An 18298-nucleotide genomic window follows, 5' to 3' on the forward strand; every position below is an offset into this window, starting at 1 on the left:
TAAAGAGTATTTTATTTTAAAATATTTTATGTTCATACATATTAAAAATATAAATAATAACTTATTTTATTTTAGAGTGTATTATCTCATGTAGGTTAAAATTTAAAGTTTTCTTAAGATATCCCCATAATTGACAAGTATGAGACTAAACTTTTAATAGGATAATACTTACAAGAAATGGCTTCTATTTATGTGCTACTCTTATACATATTAAAAAGTATCATTATTTTTTAAAATTTCTCACATTTTGCAATTTAAAATATAATCTAGCTTATTCATTTTCAAAATATGTTGCCCATACATTGCCTTAAAGAAAATAAAAAATATGCTATAACAAAGTGTACTACAATTTATGTGATAACATTATTTGTAAATCATAATTATAATGGTTATAAATCAAGCAAATAATATAATCCATATTTTATCATCATTTGTCAATCATACATATTAACACTGCAAGTAATATAATGATTATAAAGAAAAGATTAGGTGTATAGTGGAAGATAAATTTATTAACATTATATAATTAATTTGTAGCTCATAATTTTTGTTGCTTAAACTTGAGGCACATAACTACATTAATATTTTTCATGAGTGTTCAAATCATAATTAACTTTTACATATAAATAATAGAATAATAGATTTTTATTCCTCATGCATTTGAAGAATATAAACAAAAACTTGTTTTATATATACTCACACAAACTATTTTAATTTGTGACCTTGTGTTAATAATAAATACTCTCTTCGATTAAAAATATAAGATATTTTTAATTAAATTTTAACTTTAATAAAGTGGTTACTTGTCTTCAAACTAATCTCATTTTTTTTCATATTTATCTTTATTTAATAGGGTGTTTCACCCTAAAATAAATATAAAATGCTTTATTCAATAGAGGCACTTTTAAAAAAAGGTAATAATTACACTTTAAAAAATTAAAAATTAATTATATTTTTTAACATTCAATCTCTCGAAAAATACCTCATACTTTTTAATGGAATGAGTATATAAAAAATTCTTTGTATATCCATCACATATTATTTTACTAAAAATCTTATATTCATTGTTAATTGTTAGTATAAAATTCTATATGATCTCTCAAAATATAAAAATCTTATTATTTTACACCTTATTTAAATTTTTAAAATTTATAAATGTAAACCCTACTCATATTTTTTAATGGTAGGTCCTACACACCACTTTTTAAACCATACTACTTCAATTTTAAAAAAATTAACTTTATTAAAATATCATATTCCCTCCATTACCTTTAGAGCTGTAACATCCTTAATTTTAAACTGAAATATTTAAGCCTGATTAGACTAATTAAGTTTATTAGAAAAACATGTGGCTAGAAAGACTTAGTGGAAATGTTTGGTTACCTCTCTATCCCTAAACACAAATTCGAAGGAAGTAGAATCACCCGGAAATGAAAAGAGCAAGAGAAATTAAAGGGTAAGGTTCTGTGCCACGCATCGCAGCTTGTAGATCAGGCCACCATGGCGCCTGTGTGTTAACACGCCTGAGGAGGCCCTTTTTAAGCTATGTGCCACAACGCATTATGGCTCCGTCACAACGCATGGTCACTTTTTACTAAAATACGATCGCAACATAAAGCAGAAGAAGAGAGAAAAAGAGTGTGAAGGAGCAACTGAAGAGCTATGCTAAGGCTTGAGAGATTCGAAGTTTTAAAGTGATTTGAAGTCTTCAAACACTAAAAGTAAGATCTTTAAGTTTAAATCTACTTACTTCTTCTATTTTTCTTGATGATGGAAGTTAAGATTTGGTTGATAATTATGATTTTCAATTCATTAAGCTATAGATCCAAATTCATTGACTTAAATATAGTTAATGAGAATAGATTGAGCTAATAAAACTTGATATTTATGAATTTATGATAATTGATGAGTAGAGAACATTTAATATGTGAAATTTTCCATAAATATGTCAGTTGACGACAATGTAGTTTTATTAATAGTCATTGAAGAGCTTAAAGGTGTTAAGAAGAGTTAGAAGAAACTAAGAAACCTTATGAGTAATTTCATCAGAGTAAAGAAATGTTGAGTTAATAGTAAAAATTAGCCCAAATATAGAGATTAATGAATTGTATTGTAAATGTTTGTAGAGTAATTACTTTAGCACCATTTAAGCTTCTTGGAAGCTTTGGAAGTGAGTATTTGATGTGTAAAACCTCTGACTTCTTAAATATTTGAGGTAAGTAGGAGAATTTTACCTTATACTTTTGTGTGTTAATTAATTCATTGATTTATGATTAATAATTGAAATGCGTAAAATTAAATGAATTGCAAGTTGGCATGAAACATTTAAGAAAATCCGCTATGTAGATGTTTGCAAAAGCTCAATGATATGTTATATGCAAAACTTCCTTGAGACATGTGTGAGGATTTCTTGTGACATGATTGTGTGATGAGTCCTATGATTGCTTATTATGAGAAGTTGATGAATGTGCATAATATTCAGAAGTTCAATGATCCTTGAATTTGTGAAGTGCAACGAGTACATGTTTAGAGAGTTTAATGACTATTTGATGTTGGATATTATAAATATTTTTGAGTATTTCAAAAAAAATTATTATAAATTAATTATTATTTAAGTCTATTCATTATTTTATAAGATAAAATTTAAATAACATTATTATTTAAAATCATTTTTTAATTGTGATTAAGGTGGTTTTATTGCCCAGCATTATGAGATCTATCTATAAAAGGCAATACTTGTCACAAGTTCAAATAGAGACTTGATACTCTCGACCTTTCTCTCCTCTTCTATCATTCTAGTTCATTTTGTAGTTACTTGAGTATATTATGTGAATTTCTGTTGTTCCATGTCCCTACTTTTAGTAGGAAGAGTCTGTTTAATCCTGGGGAGCTACCGCGCAATCAACCTGATGTGGCGGAATAACTCTTAAGGACAGTGTCCTTGGGCACGACTCAAACTAGATTTTATCAGCTATCGCCAACATTTGAAAATGTGAAGTTCAATGAGTTTGGTAGTGGAGTTCAACAATTTGATTGTGGATAATATATGATTTTCATATATGTGATCAAATACAGTGATGAAGTGATACATGCTTGATTTTTGAGTAAATGCATGCTTGAATTGTGTATATTTGTGCATTACATGATTTTGAAAAGCGAGAGTTCGCTTAGGTAGAGAAGTAGAGATTTAAATTCATGTGGTAGGGCTCCCATCCAAGTTGATGGCTTGTTTGGATTTTTTATATACACAATGTCTCACTTGTTTAACAAGAAATTATCTCACTGATTCAATAAGGGACTTAAACTTAATTAATTTTGAAAGAAGACAAGTTTATTAAATAATTACCTCAAAGTTCAAGATCAAATACTCAAAATAAGAAACAATCATCGCAGGACAAATTATTAAACCTTTTTTTTCAAAAATTATTGAACCTTGAGAGCGTTGAAACTTTGTTGGCAAGGAGCATTTTTTTAAAATCTATTATATCATTGCAAGCGATATCTTCCCTTTCCAGTTATTATTAATATTTTTTTTTCTTTCACATTAGAATTTTATATATCCATAATACATGCATACACATAACATTGCTTCTTTTTTATTTAAATTCTAGACAAAAAAATCATTTTTTTATTTTTTATGTCTTAATTTTTAAAACTCTCATTCCGTTTATATATTATCCAAATTTTTCCTAAGTTACATTTTTTTATTATAAAGTTATTTTCTTGAAACATTTCTTGCTGGTCTTATTTTTTTCTTGAAAAGCGATTTTCAATCATGTTAGATTTGAAGAAAGAGAAGAATGGATAGATTTCATAGTCAAATCTAGAAAATCCACACGACCAGTCCTATGTCAATTTTCGTGATAAAACATGAAAGTATACATTAATCCAATGCTTTAATTCGATATTTGAATTCATGGACGAGCGTTTTTTTGGATTGTTGCCAAACAAAATTTCTGAATGTTTTCAAGAAGAGGAATAGAGAACATTTCAATTGATCCGCGATCCAGTAAACACGACTCTTATTCATAAATTTAAAATTGTGATATTTACAATTTGGCTTTTCAATAAATTATAAATGTCACTCTAATTTCTACACTTTAATTACATAATAATTACACCCCTGAGCGTTATAAAACTTTAATTTAAACACATCACTTTATCCAGGCTTAATGAAATAATAGCCACACATTATAAATATTTACATGTGTGGCCCTCATATGAAGTTCACTGAGTTTGGTAGTGGAGTTTAACGATTTGATTGTCTATAATATATGATTATCATGTATGTAATTGGATACAATGATGAGGTGATACATGCTTGATTTTTGAGTAAATGCATGCTTGAATTGTGTATATTTGTGCATTATATGATCTTAAGAGGTAAGAGTTCGTCTAAGTAAAAAAGTAGATATTTAAATTCACATGGTAGGACTCTCATTCGAGTTGATGGCTTGCTTAAATTTTTTATATACGTGATGTCTCACTTCTTTAATGAGAAATTATCTCACTGATTCAATGAGAGACTCAAACTTAATTAATTTTAAAAGAAGACAAGTTTATTAAATAATTATCTCAAAGTTCAAGATTAAATACTCAAAATAAGAAACAAGCATCGTAGGACAAATTATTAAACCTCTTTTTTTTGCCAAAAAATATTGAACCTTGAGAGCGTTGAAACTTTGTTGGCAAGGAGCATTTTTTTAACTCTATTATATCATTGCAAGCTATATCTTCCCTTTCCAGTTATTATTAATATTTTTTTCTTTCACATTAGAATTTTATATATCCATAATACATGCATACACATAACATTGCTTCTTTTTTTATTTAAATTCTAGACAAAAAATCATTTTTTTATTTTTTATGTTTTAATTTTTAAAACTCTCATTCCGTTTATATATTATCCAAATTTTTCCTAAGTTACATTTTTTTATTATAAAGTTATTTTCTTGAAACATTTCTTGCTGGTCTTATTTTTTTTCTTGAAAAGCGATTTTCAATCATGTCAGATTTGAAGAAAGAGAAGAATGGATAGATTTCATAGTCAAATCTAGAAAATCCACACGACCAGTCCTATGTCAATTTTCGTGATAAAACATGAAAATATACATTAATCCAATGCTTTAATTCGATATTTGAATTCATGGACGAGCGTTTTTTTGGACAAACAAAATTTCTGAATGTTTTCAAGAACAGGAATAGAGAACATTCCAATTGATCCGCGATCCAGAAACCACGACTCTTATTCATAAATTTAAATTTGTGATATTTACAATTTGGCTCTTTAATAAATTATAAATGTCACTCTAATTTCTACACTTTAATTACACAACAAGTACACCCCTGAGCGTTATAAAACTTCAATTTAAACACATCACTTTATCCAGGCTTAATGAAATAATAGCCACACATTATAAATATTTACATGTGTGGCCCTCATATGTTAAAATTTTATTTCCAACAATTTCCCACTGAATTGCAAATGTAAATCTTAATAAAAAATATATATGTTTACCGCATGAACTCAAAAGCATATGCCATTCTATTTACATATACAGGGTATAAATAATTTGGTGCATTAATTAAATTAAGATAGGATCGTTTCTTATTTTTGAAAAAAAGGAAGTTAAAGCATATTATGTCTTCACACCCCTTTTTTTTTTTAAAAAAAAAATATCATTATATTTTACCACTACAAACTACCTACAATCCCATTAACACCATCGGCCACCAGCCCACCACCACCATCAGCACTGACTTACATATGAAGGTGGAAATTATGAGGCTATTTATTTTAAGAATCTTTTGGTCTCGTGTGTTTTCTTTAAGAAGCTCTTTATTTTTATATTAATTTGTCATTCATTGAACCAAAATAATCAATATTCAATTTATTTATTTATTTATTTTAGTGGACCTCTCCGATCTTTATCAATTCCAAATTTGCGTTCAGTCTCTTCTTTGTTTTTTTAATTTGCTTTGTTGTTCAAGACATGTAGAGAATTTAAATATTTGATTGCTTCTTACTTCAACAAATCAGAGTGGCGCAGCGGAAGCGTGGTGGGCCCATAACCCACAGGTCCCAGGATCGAAACCTGGCTCTGATACAGAGTGGCTTCCAATGTATTGCGTTTTTTTTTTTCATTTTCTGGCTGGCGTCCAAAAACTTAGGACTGTTTTTTTGTTTTTAATACAAAATAGAGGGCTTTATGACTAACAAGCCTTTGGACTATGACTTCCCATAGGCCTATCTTCTAGAACATGTGTCAGTCCAATTCAAGATGGACTTGGCCCAAAAATATTTTTGATTGTTCATTTAACTTGAAACATGCAAAGGGATATCAGAACGTTTTGGTTTAACTGGTAGAAAGAATTGAATCATACACATAACATTGTCTCTTTTGTTTTATAAATTTAGAGATAAAAATAATTTTTTTCAGTTTTTATGTTTTGATTTTTAAACTTCTCATTTCGTTTAGATAATATCCACACTCTAATGTTTCTTTAAAAGTTATTTTCCAGGTTTCTCTTTAAGTTCCCTATACCACTTTATTTATCCTCCTTTCATTGAATTTAACTATTTGAAAACTTTGAATTAGACTGAATTTTTTCAAAATAATTTGAAAAGATATTAATATTTTTTCTCATTATTCAACACTCGTGCAGTGCACAGGTAAAAAATAAAAACTAGTTTTTTTATTAAGTCACATTATTTTATTACAAGATTATTTCCTTGAAACATTCCTTGCAGGTCTTATTTTCCCTGGAAAAATTAAAACTAGTCTTTCAATCAATGATAAAAAGTATCCTTTAAATGATTAGCATGTGCAGATTGGTTTATCTCTTGCTTTACTTTTCTTTTGAACGCATCATGTTGTCTCCTTACAACTTTTCTAAAATTTTCCAGAAACATTTAGTTGATTGATTAGCCCTTATTATTTATTAAATTACAGTCTTAATTCAAAGGTTTTTCGCGAATTTACATAATTTAAATTTTATTTTGATGCTTACATCTCAAAATATTGCATCTAACTTGCGTACACGTTTCTAGGCTCTAGCTATGGCCTTCTCTTTTATTGCTGGATTATTCTGGCTATGGCGTAAATGGGTCTCTAGTTTCCATGCTTATTTAAGGGTTTGCTCATCCTTAAGATTAGATCTAAATTATTCAAATTTTAAGTCAGATAGTTCAAATTTAATGTATTATTATATATTATATTTATTAAAATAAAAATATATAAAATAATTTTAATATATTTTTTATCTTTAATCTTATCTAGATTTAATTTAGTAGGTTTAATTTAATATTAAATTAAAATTTTTATAATTGATGTATATTAATTATCCAAATGATTGTGCAGAATAAATCTAAATAATCAATATATATGAATTGTAAAAAATTTAATATTAAATTGAACTTTCTAAATTAAATCTAGACCAAATTAAAAATAAAAAATTTATTAAAATTATTTTATAATTTTATTTTAATAAATATAATATTTAATAATAATATTTTAAATCTCGATTATCTAAATTAAAAATTTAAATGACTTAGATTTTATCTCAAGAATGAGCAAGGAAATCAATTTTCGTAAATGGCTATCGCAATAACAAGCTTTTAGGGCAAAAGTCCGAAGTCATGCAACCACGAAAAACAATAAATAAATAAATAAATAAAACCCTCAAGTCATTGACTAATCAACAACAGTTTTCTCCTCTTTTTAATTTTAAAAAATTTCCGAATTGTTTAAAAATTAGAAAATACATAAATTTCTACAAATTAATCAAATGAGTGAAATAGTACACACATCTCTCTCAATTAAGTTACAATTACAAATATTTTACATTACACTTTTGAATAATGATTGTATATAATTTAAAAATAAAAATCAGAATTATTTAATTTAAAAAAACTCAATTTTTTAAGGAAATTTTCATATTTTCTGAAATGAAAATGGGATTTATTTAATATTTGTATATATATTTAAAAAAACATTTTTTCATATTTTAGTGAAATTCAAGGAAAAATATATTTGTTTTAAAAATTGAATAGATGTATATTGTTTGAATAGAACTAAGAATATATGTGTGTGCCTTGATTTTGAAATTATTCTAAAACTCAAAAGACTGAAGTTAAATGTATTGAAAAATTATTATTCAAGACAAGAAATGAAAACTTTGCAATCCCAAAGGTCATTTTGGTTAAATAGTTTAATTTAGAAAATTCCTCAAGTGGAATTTCCTTAATTATTTAATATTCCATCTCTCTGTTTTTTTTTTTTTTGGGGGATAAAACGGCATGAACAATTTTAGCAGTGACTTCCAGTGTTGGAATAACTTAGCATTCAAGATTGTATCAGATCCCAATACCATGCTTGTGAATGAAATATTGTTTTTTTTTTTTAAAGATTCATTTTTTTTAAATGGCGGAAAAAGGAGATAAAGATTCTTCCCAGAAAATAAACTCAGGGAAGGCTGGAATAAACTTAAAGTGCTTTAATAATTCCCTTCGGACAAAGTCCAACATTAAGATGCCAAGTGTAAAGTTTAAACTTTTTGAGAACTACTCCCTCCCGTCCATTTATAAGTCCAATTTTAAAAGGTGTATTTGGTTTCATTTATAAGTCACGGTGCGTCTTTTTAAGTAATATTTGAGAGTTATTTTCAAAATTACCCTTCATGAGAGAGAAAAAGTAACAAGACATTACTTTTTAGATTTGTTATATAAGAGCATGTTTGAAATTTTACTTACTTTTATTCCTTGTACTTTTATTGTATTGATATTGATGAGATTGGTAGAAATGACTTATAAATAGGATCGGAGGGAGTATACAATAAAAAATTAACACTTTTTTTTTTTGAAAAACCTGAATTGACAAATATATCTGACCGCTTGTGAAAAGACCCTTTTGGTAGCAAGAACCATTGATCGATTCAGGCCATAAACAAGTAATAAAATACTATTTGATATGACTAAAGAGTATGAATGATAATTAAAAGACTTTTCAAGGCATGCATTGATCAAACTATTGATTCTTAAAACTAGACATGAAGCATGCGATGCGAAGCCATGGGTTCCGTGTAACAAAATCTACTGTTATTTTATTTATAAATTTTTTAATATTTTTTTAAATCGAGATAAAATTTAAAACTTATTAACTCTATTTAAAAATTTAATAATTTTTTAATATTATCCTCATTAAATATATATATTTTAATCACATATTTTTTTCTTGCATCCAATGGAGGTCAAATGGGAAAAATATTTAGGTAAGCCAAATACACCACGTCATTTGTAATTTATTCGATAAAAATATGATATTAAATATAAATTAATTCTGATATTAATTATAGTAGAGAGAAAGAAGGTAAAAAAAATTGAATATGCATTTTGTTATAAAAATAAAATTAATTAAAAAAATATTATATAAGATTTTATTTAAATTATTTAGAACATTTTAATTGGACAGATTATAAATAACGTGATGCACTTAGTTTACCTAAATATTATTTAGTTAAACAAAAAAATTTGCACTAAAAATTTAACAAGAAGATTGATAAATATGATTAAAAAATTATTTTCTCTTTAAATAGGACAAGTGGAAATACTTTTTCAGGACATGCATTGTAACACCCTCAAATTTACAGACCGATTTTTCGCAAATTATTAATTCAACAAATCATTTTTTTTTCATTGAACCCTTATCATACTCTTATCATGGTAGAAAAATTTCTACCATGATACATCCAAGACAATATACCACAGGTCTTAAAATATCTCAAAAAAACAATTAGAACCATGAGGGACAAACATGATCCTCATGGCATGATATTTAAATCAGGTCATGAATCAAGAGGGACAAACATAATCCTCTTGGTCATATAATTGTATTTAATAAAAAGAATTAGAGTTTACATGTTGTCAAAATAAGAAATGTCTTAGGTTGGCACAAGATACATTGCATAATACAAAATGAGAGGCAACATAAAAGATGGTGTTTCATACACCATAGTTACACCTCTGGTGCTTTCTCGGTCGGACTCGCTCCTGTAAAAATATTAACCACGGGGAATGAGACTTAAAAGTCCCAGTAACCAAAAATTAATATGTAATGATGCATGCGATTGTAACTAATCATGCGATTACTAAGTGGGCACACAAAATATTTAACCGAATAATATTTTCAAACAAACCGAACAAGTATTTAATTTGCATGACTGTACCTTATATCCTCCTTTCGCCATGCTCGGACGCCAAATCACCCGGCCAAAGGTGAGTTAGACCAAGCGACACGCCACTCATTGGGTCCAATGAGGGCTTACCACATGGTAATAATTAAGCGAACAGAAATTCCCATTAACACCATACATTAAATACCCTGACAAGTCATGCATAATTCAAATATCCAAACAAAAATATATCCGAACAATAATATCTCATCATGATAAACAAAAATAAATTTTTTAACCCACTTGGCAATAATTTCAAACAAGTATATAACAGTATTTATTTTCAATAATTCATAGTTTTTCCAAACAACAAGTCAACACATAACCATTCACAAACACACTCATCACAACACATTAATAATGGTTACCTTGTGTCTTGAATAACAAGTTCCCCTTCACAACTCCTTTTTCACCACTATCTTTGTCAATATAATCTACATAATTATTTCACAATACTATATATTAATTTTACATTAAAATAAATAACTCTAATTTAAAGAATTAGAAAGTCTTAGATCTATAATCCATATTAATACTAATTTAAGATTTATGCCTCATTTAACTTCCCAAATTCTTTTTCTAAAATTCTCGTACCCTAATAAACTATTTTTTTTATCCTCAAATCACTTCTAGTATCACAATTTCATCCTTCTATATTCTAAAAATTCGTCCAAAAATAAATTAAAAATTTTAAAATTATCCTGAAACTTCAAATCACCTTTCTATAACCTTAAAAATACCTATTCATACTTAAATAAATATTTAATAATCAGAGGTTTATCCCTACATCTCAAATTCCACATAAATTCAACCATATAGATCTAGATTTTAACTCAAAAATTCTTAAACATGAGTTTTAACCTCAAGAAAATATTCTATAATATTTATTATATCCCTAAGAGTTTTAACCTATATTTTTAATCCATCATATCATCAGATTAACTATCCTATAAAAAAAATCCTAATCAGAATATTTACTCTATCCTACAAAATAATCATATCACTAAAAAGCTAATATTATTTAGAAAATAACTATAAAATTAATTTTGTAATTAAATAAATTTTTTTAAATGCTAATCTAAACAGGAAAGTTAGAACATACCTGAAGAAAAAGAAAATAATCCCCCCTTGCAAGAAGACGCTGAACAACGTGAGAGGAAGAGAGAAAAATAATATAAAAATGGGATTGTGGGTCTCAAAATTATATTAAAAAAAACTATAGGTTTGAATTTAATTATTCAAACCTTTGGGCCAAAAGTTACAATTTCCTCTAAATTGCATCTTAGCCTCTCATGCTTCCTAATGCACACACCCCCCTCCTTTTTATACATGAAGGCACCTCTTCTCTTCCCTCATCTAACCAATGTGGGACTTAGAAACAACAACCTTCCACCCCTTTTTTTTTTATTCCTTCTACCTTCTCTCTTTTTTTTAACACACAATAAAAAATTATTTATGTATTATATCTTAACTAAATATTGCTTATGAAATTTTAAATTTAAATTTTTAAATTTATAATTAAATACCTAACCATAATATCATTTCTAAATAACCTCAAATAATATAAATTCCTATTATTATCATTTTTTTCCTCAAAACCTAAATTCCACAATTTCTTTATTATATAAAAATCAGGATGTTACATGCATTGATCAAGGTTGGTGAGAAGTTTAACTTGTTTTATACTTCATTCATCCTATCTTATTTTTAAATTATTTTTAACGTGCCTTGTTGAAATTAATAACAATTTTAAAATTTGTTAACTATGTCTAAAAATTTAAGGTTAAAATATAAAAAAAATTTCATAAATTTTAAAGTAATTCCATGGAATTCACTTACCTTTAAAAGTTTAAAATTAATCTTATTAACATTTAATTTTATTTTTTTTGCCACAAACTCCCCCATTACTAACAAAAATTGTCATATCATATTGAGAAAAAAATACATGACAGTTCGTGTGGCAACTGATATAAGCTAATAATAAAAACAAAAGCATGGATAAAATTTTTATGAAGTTACTATTAGCTTATATTGGATGTCACATATGCTATTACATGCATTTTCTTAATATGACATGGCAATTTCTATTAGTAAGATAATTAAAAAATAATATAAAAGAATCTGTGGTAAAAAAAATTAAATGTTTTGGAGGTTAATTTCAAATTTTTAATAGTGAAAGGGTGATGTACAACCACTTTAAAGTTCAATAAAATTTTATATATTTAATAAGAGATAAAAGAAAAGAATCATAATAAAAAATTAATAACATCGCTTATAATTAATATTATGATACCATTGATTAATCTTAAATTTAAGCTGAGTCAAGTCTCAACTTAAAAAATTCTCTTTTAATATAACTTAAAAAATTATATATTTTTCTATATTAATATAATATAGCAAAATATATCATCAATATATATAGTATAGAAATATAAATATGCGAAGTTGCTATTCTTATGTTAAATAGAAATATAAATATATATGTATATATGTATATTAAAGAGATGATAATATTCTTAAATTCAAGCTCTAAGTGTATAATATTAATTAAATTCTCGATGAGAAACATATATTTTAAAGAAGTGCCCACGGATCGATTAAAAAAAAAAGTGCCCATAAGTTATCAATCAAATTAGTCAAAATAAAGACCTAGAATACTATAACTTACAGAGAAATATTGGAGGATAATGTTGACATAGTAAAGCTAACAAATCATGAACAACAAGTACATAATTTAAATAGTAAGAGGTTACGGTAACTTGACTAATAGTCTCAAGTTCAAATTCTGAATATGCAACTATATTAAATACATGTTGGGAGAGCTTTGCTGCCAATATAATCTCACTCAACTGTTCATGAATATTGAGTAATTGTATTTAAAAAAAAAAAAGAAGCCAACAAATCATAGGCTGAGCTTGAAGTCCACTAAACTAAGAAATGAGAAGGTAATATTTAACCAATCGAAATCCATATTCCATGAGATCCAAGTCCACATCCCACCTTAGCCGAATCTCATTGTTATTTATTATTATTATTATTATTGTTATTATTATTATTGTGTCTGATCCTAATCCTATGCTTGTGAATGAAATATTGTTTTTTTTTTTTTCATAAGATTCATTTTTGTTAAAAGGCGGAAAAAGGAGATAAAGATTCTTCCTTCAAAATAAACTCTGGGAAGGTTGGAATAAACTCAAAGTGCTTTAAGATGCAAAGTGCAAAGTGATATTAAGATGCAAAGTGTTTTAATTTCCTTCTCACAAGTCCAGCATTAAGATGCAAAGTGCAAAGTTTAAACTTTTTTGAGAACTAAACAATAAAAATTAACATAAAGTTGTAAATTGTGGGTTGTAATTGACAATTTTTTTTAGATGAAATTACAAAAATAGCTGAGCTCTTGTGAAAAGTTTCTTTTGATAAAAGAGTTGTTGATTCAGGCCATAAACAAATAATAAAATACTAATTAATATGACATAAGTGTGTGAATAATTACTTAAATGACTTTTCAAGGCATGCATTGGTCAAAACTATTACTCTTATATATATATATATATATATATATATATATATATATATATATATATATATATCACTCTTAAAACTAGGCATGGCATGTGATACCGAGTCATGGGCTCCGTGTAACAAAATCTATTGTTATACCTTTCAAGACATGCATTGGTCAATATTGTTGGTGACAAGTTTAGCTTATTATACACTTCACTCATCCGATTTTATTTTTTATATATTTTACTGGAGTTAGAAAAATTTAAACTTTATTAACCGTGTTTAAAAATTTATTGATGTTTTAACTTTATCTCTATTACACATATATATATATATATATTAACTGATGCCAACATTTAATCAAAAATATAAGTAGAAATTTGTGATAAAAAATTAATGATGTATCTTATTATTAAAATGAGAAAAATAAATCTATCTACCTCTACCTTATAAATATAATTGGATGGAGTTCATAAATCATATGTTATTATTGGTTAAATTTAAATTTAAGTTGAGTCAAGCATTAATTTAAAAGATTATCTTTCAATATAACATGCTTATTCTTAAAACTTGAATTTGGAGCCTTATTTAAAAGATTTTGAGTCTCGTATCACTTAACATAACTATTGTTAAATTTTAAAAAAAAATAGTCGATAAAGTTGAATCAGCTTATCCTGAGATCTTAAGTTTAAAGCTTAAGATTTGTAATCATGTTAAATAAATATGTCAAAAATATTTTTGAGTTACATATTAACTATGAGACTATCATTAAAAATAACAGGGTGATACAATAAAGGTTCAAATTAGTATAGACAAGAAGTGATAATATTCCTAAATTTTCTTGAACACTTGCAAATACTATTGAGAATAATGCCTGTATTCACATAGTAAACCTAACAAATCATTAAGGTTGAAGTCCACTAAATTGGGGAATGGGAAAGGGAATATTTAATCAATCCACATCCATATTGCATGAGATCCAAGTCCACACCCCACCTTACCCGAATCTCATTGTTCTTTATTCTCTTTTTAATAATAATAAAAAAATCATGGAGCATGAGTCGAAGGATGGCCACAAAACAACTTAAGGGGCATGAAAAAGAGTTAATAAAAAAATAGGAGAACAGGTGGGGATAGGATAGGTATACACAAATAAAGGAGAAATGGAAATGGATGGGGACAAGCACGTGCGTTGGCACATAATGAAAAACAATAATAAATGTGTGGTGTCCGCGTAAGAGAAGTCACACGCCACTTAAATTCTGGCAACCCCACTCCCCCATGGGCCCCACTGTCTTACGGTTTAAAAACTCACCATCGTGCTTTTCATGCTCGTCCTCCATTTCAGTTGCTTCTCCTTCAAAAAATATGAACTCCTTTTAAAGTCAAGAATTCAAATGGGCCAAGTTTATCTAAATTAAAAGTTTATATAATTAAGTTTAATTTTAATTTTTTTTATTAAATTTAAACTGACCCATTAAGTTTGATCAAAATTATTAACTCTATAAAAATATAATGTTAGAAATTTCAATAGTTGAGCTTATTTGGATGAAGCTCAAAGTGTCCTACGATCGAGCCTATTCAAATGAGGTTTAAAGTATTATATTCTCTTAAAAAATTTATAGTCAAGATCAGGCTTGGCCTGAATTACTGGTTTGAATTCCTTTTGTTTTAAAATATAAAATATTTTTAATTAAATCTAACATCAATAAGATAATTACTTATTTTTAAATTAATCTTATATTTTTATATTTAATTTTATTTAATAAAATGTTTCACCTTAAAATAAATATAAAATTATGTATTCAATATAGACACTTTTAAAAAATAAATGATAATTATATTTTTAAAGATTAAAAATATTTTATATTTTTAAATAGAGGGAGCATAGATAAGGCAAAACGTAACTATTATTTCCCCTGTAATTATATTCTGATTTGATATTAATACTTTTACTTTATTTTTATTACTTTAGATCTCTATAATTTTTCTCGTTTACGGTGTTAACTTCTTTACTCTTAAATAGGTTCAGAGGGATGACTCTGCAGTACTGAATGTAATTAACCGTGTTAAATTGAATGTTAAAATAAAGAAGAAAAATACAGACCAGTCACAGAATAAAGAGTAACAAGATCAATTGGTGTGGTGACTGGACATAGAGCAGAGGCAAAGAGACCAGTTTGAATTATGTGAAAACAGATGAAATAAAACCTAACCTTTGTGTGACGCGCGATGAAATGATACTAATTACATTTTTGATAATTAATATTGTTAGTGCTACATTAATATCATCTCTCAGGACAAATCTAAAAATAGAGAGACTAAAATTGTAGACAAAAAAAATTATAGAAGCTTGAAATAATGAAAAAATACAAGAATCAATAACAAAATATGATAAAACTACAAGACTTACTAATTGTGTTTTCCTCGCAACATAAAGAAAGAAGAAAAAATATGAGTTACGTGATTATGTCATACCCCCTCAATTCTATATATTACATAAGTTACTCCTCATAGTCTCACTTATAAGTTATTTTTAATATATGTTATGAAAACTTAAAAAAAAATTCAAACCTCATTAATTATGATTAAAAATTTAATAAATTTTGAAATTTATCCTTACTAAATGTATGTATTTTAAAAATGAAATACTCTAGTATTTATAAGGGGTAGGAGAGTAAAGGTAAAAATATAATCATTGAAGTGTTTTATAAATAACATTAAAATAAATATTGTCTTTACAATCTGCCTTACAAATAAAACTAGAAGAGTGTCTTTTAGAAGGAGTTAATGATCCTTTTCCTAAGTCGCTTTGCATAAAAGATGAATCGTTACTCACTCTATTTCAATTTCACCCTTTGACAATTTTCAATAAATAAAGAGTAAAAACTTACATGAGAGCTAGTGTTTTTAAATATTACTCTTTTCATTTAAAAATATAAGATATTTTTAAAAGAGTTGGATATTAAAAAATATAAAATATTTTTAAAAGAGTTAGATATTAAAAAAATATAAGATATTTTTAATTTTTTGAGGCGTAATCATTGTCTTTTTTTTTAAAGTGCCCTATTGATAGTGAATTTATATTTATTATAGGATATTTAATAGGTATAAATATAAAAAGATAGGATTAGTTTGAAAGTAGGTAATTACTTTATTAGGGGTGAGATTTGGTTAGAAATGCTTTATATTTTTAAACGGAAGGAGTATTATGTATATATTTCCTCACCCCAAATTATAAAATAATGTTTGAGGAATGTTTTTATCCCAAAACACAATATAATTTAACAAAAAGAAAAATTCATTAATAATATTTTTCTAATATCATCATTAGATCGAGAAAAAATTGAAATTATTATAAATTTAAAATTATGTTAAATGAAATATATTTTTAAAAGTTTATAATTCTTCCGTTAAAAATATAAGACATTTTTAATTGAATATTATTTCTTAAGAAAGTAATTACTTGTTTTTTAATTAATCATATCTTTTTATATTTATTCTTATTTGATAAGATGTTTCACCTTGAAAAAATATAAAGTCATTTATTCAATAGGAACACTTTTAAAAAAAATATAATGATTACACTTTAAGATACCAAAAATGTTTTATATTTTTTAACGTTTAACTCCTTAAAATTAATTGAGTGAGTAATTTTTATTTTAAAAAGTAAGTTTATAAAGTATTATTATTGAGTTTTATTGGTATGCTAAACTTATATCAAATTATCTTATAATTTGAGATGAATACAAAATTTAATAAAAGTAAATTAAAAAATTTCGTTGTTTAAGCAAGATCAATAATTTAACTATATGTCCTTAATTTTGGTAAGTAGTTAAGAATAATTTATAAATGGGACAGGAATGAATACCTCTTAAAATGCTTACAAGAGCTTATAATCTTACTCCTATTTATAAGGCACATAATTAATTTTTTTATCTTTTATTTTTTATTTTTATTAAATTTTTAAAAAATAATTTATAAATAAGATTAAATATTTTTAATATATTTATTTAATACAATTGCATACCAGAACTCAAACTTGATAATTTTAGATAAGTTGTTTTAATTTCTCTAATTAGTTGAATCATTTTTCATCTTATCACTCAAAGTAATTTATATAAAAAGTTTGTTTGAAAAGCTACACAGTACTTATTTCATTTTTATTAATATTAATGATCATGATTATGGATAAAAGACTTTAAATTTTTTGTTTTAGTCTAAATTTAAAATATACAAATATTTTTATAAGTTTTCTTCGAGCTCGTTTAGATTTACTATTTTTCACTTTTCAAAAATTCTTTTCAATTTTTTAAATCTTAAATATTATATAAAAATTATAATAGGTATGAACTGACAATGTAAAAAGCTTTAAAAATTAAAATAAAAGTGAATTTCGAAATAAGCAATTTAAAAACTTTTTAAAAGTCCTTTTCAATTTTTCAATCCCAAATAAAATTTTTTGATTTTAATTATAAAACACTTTAATAATTATTATTTTTATCTTTATAATTTTACCCTCATTGATAAGAATAAAATTAAAAACTTGTTAAATATATTTTAT

The sequence above is a fragment of the Prosopis cineraria genome, unplaced genomic scaffold (assembly GCF_029017545.1).
Source record: "Prosopis cineraria cultivar Desert tree isolate PC_DT_omini unplaced genomic scaffold, ASM2901754v1 PC3, whole genome shotgun sequence".
Lineage (NCBI taxonomy): Eukaryota > Viridiplantae > Streptophyta > Magnoliopsida > Fabales > Fabaceae > Prosopis > Prosopis cineraria.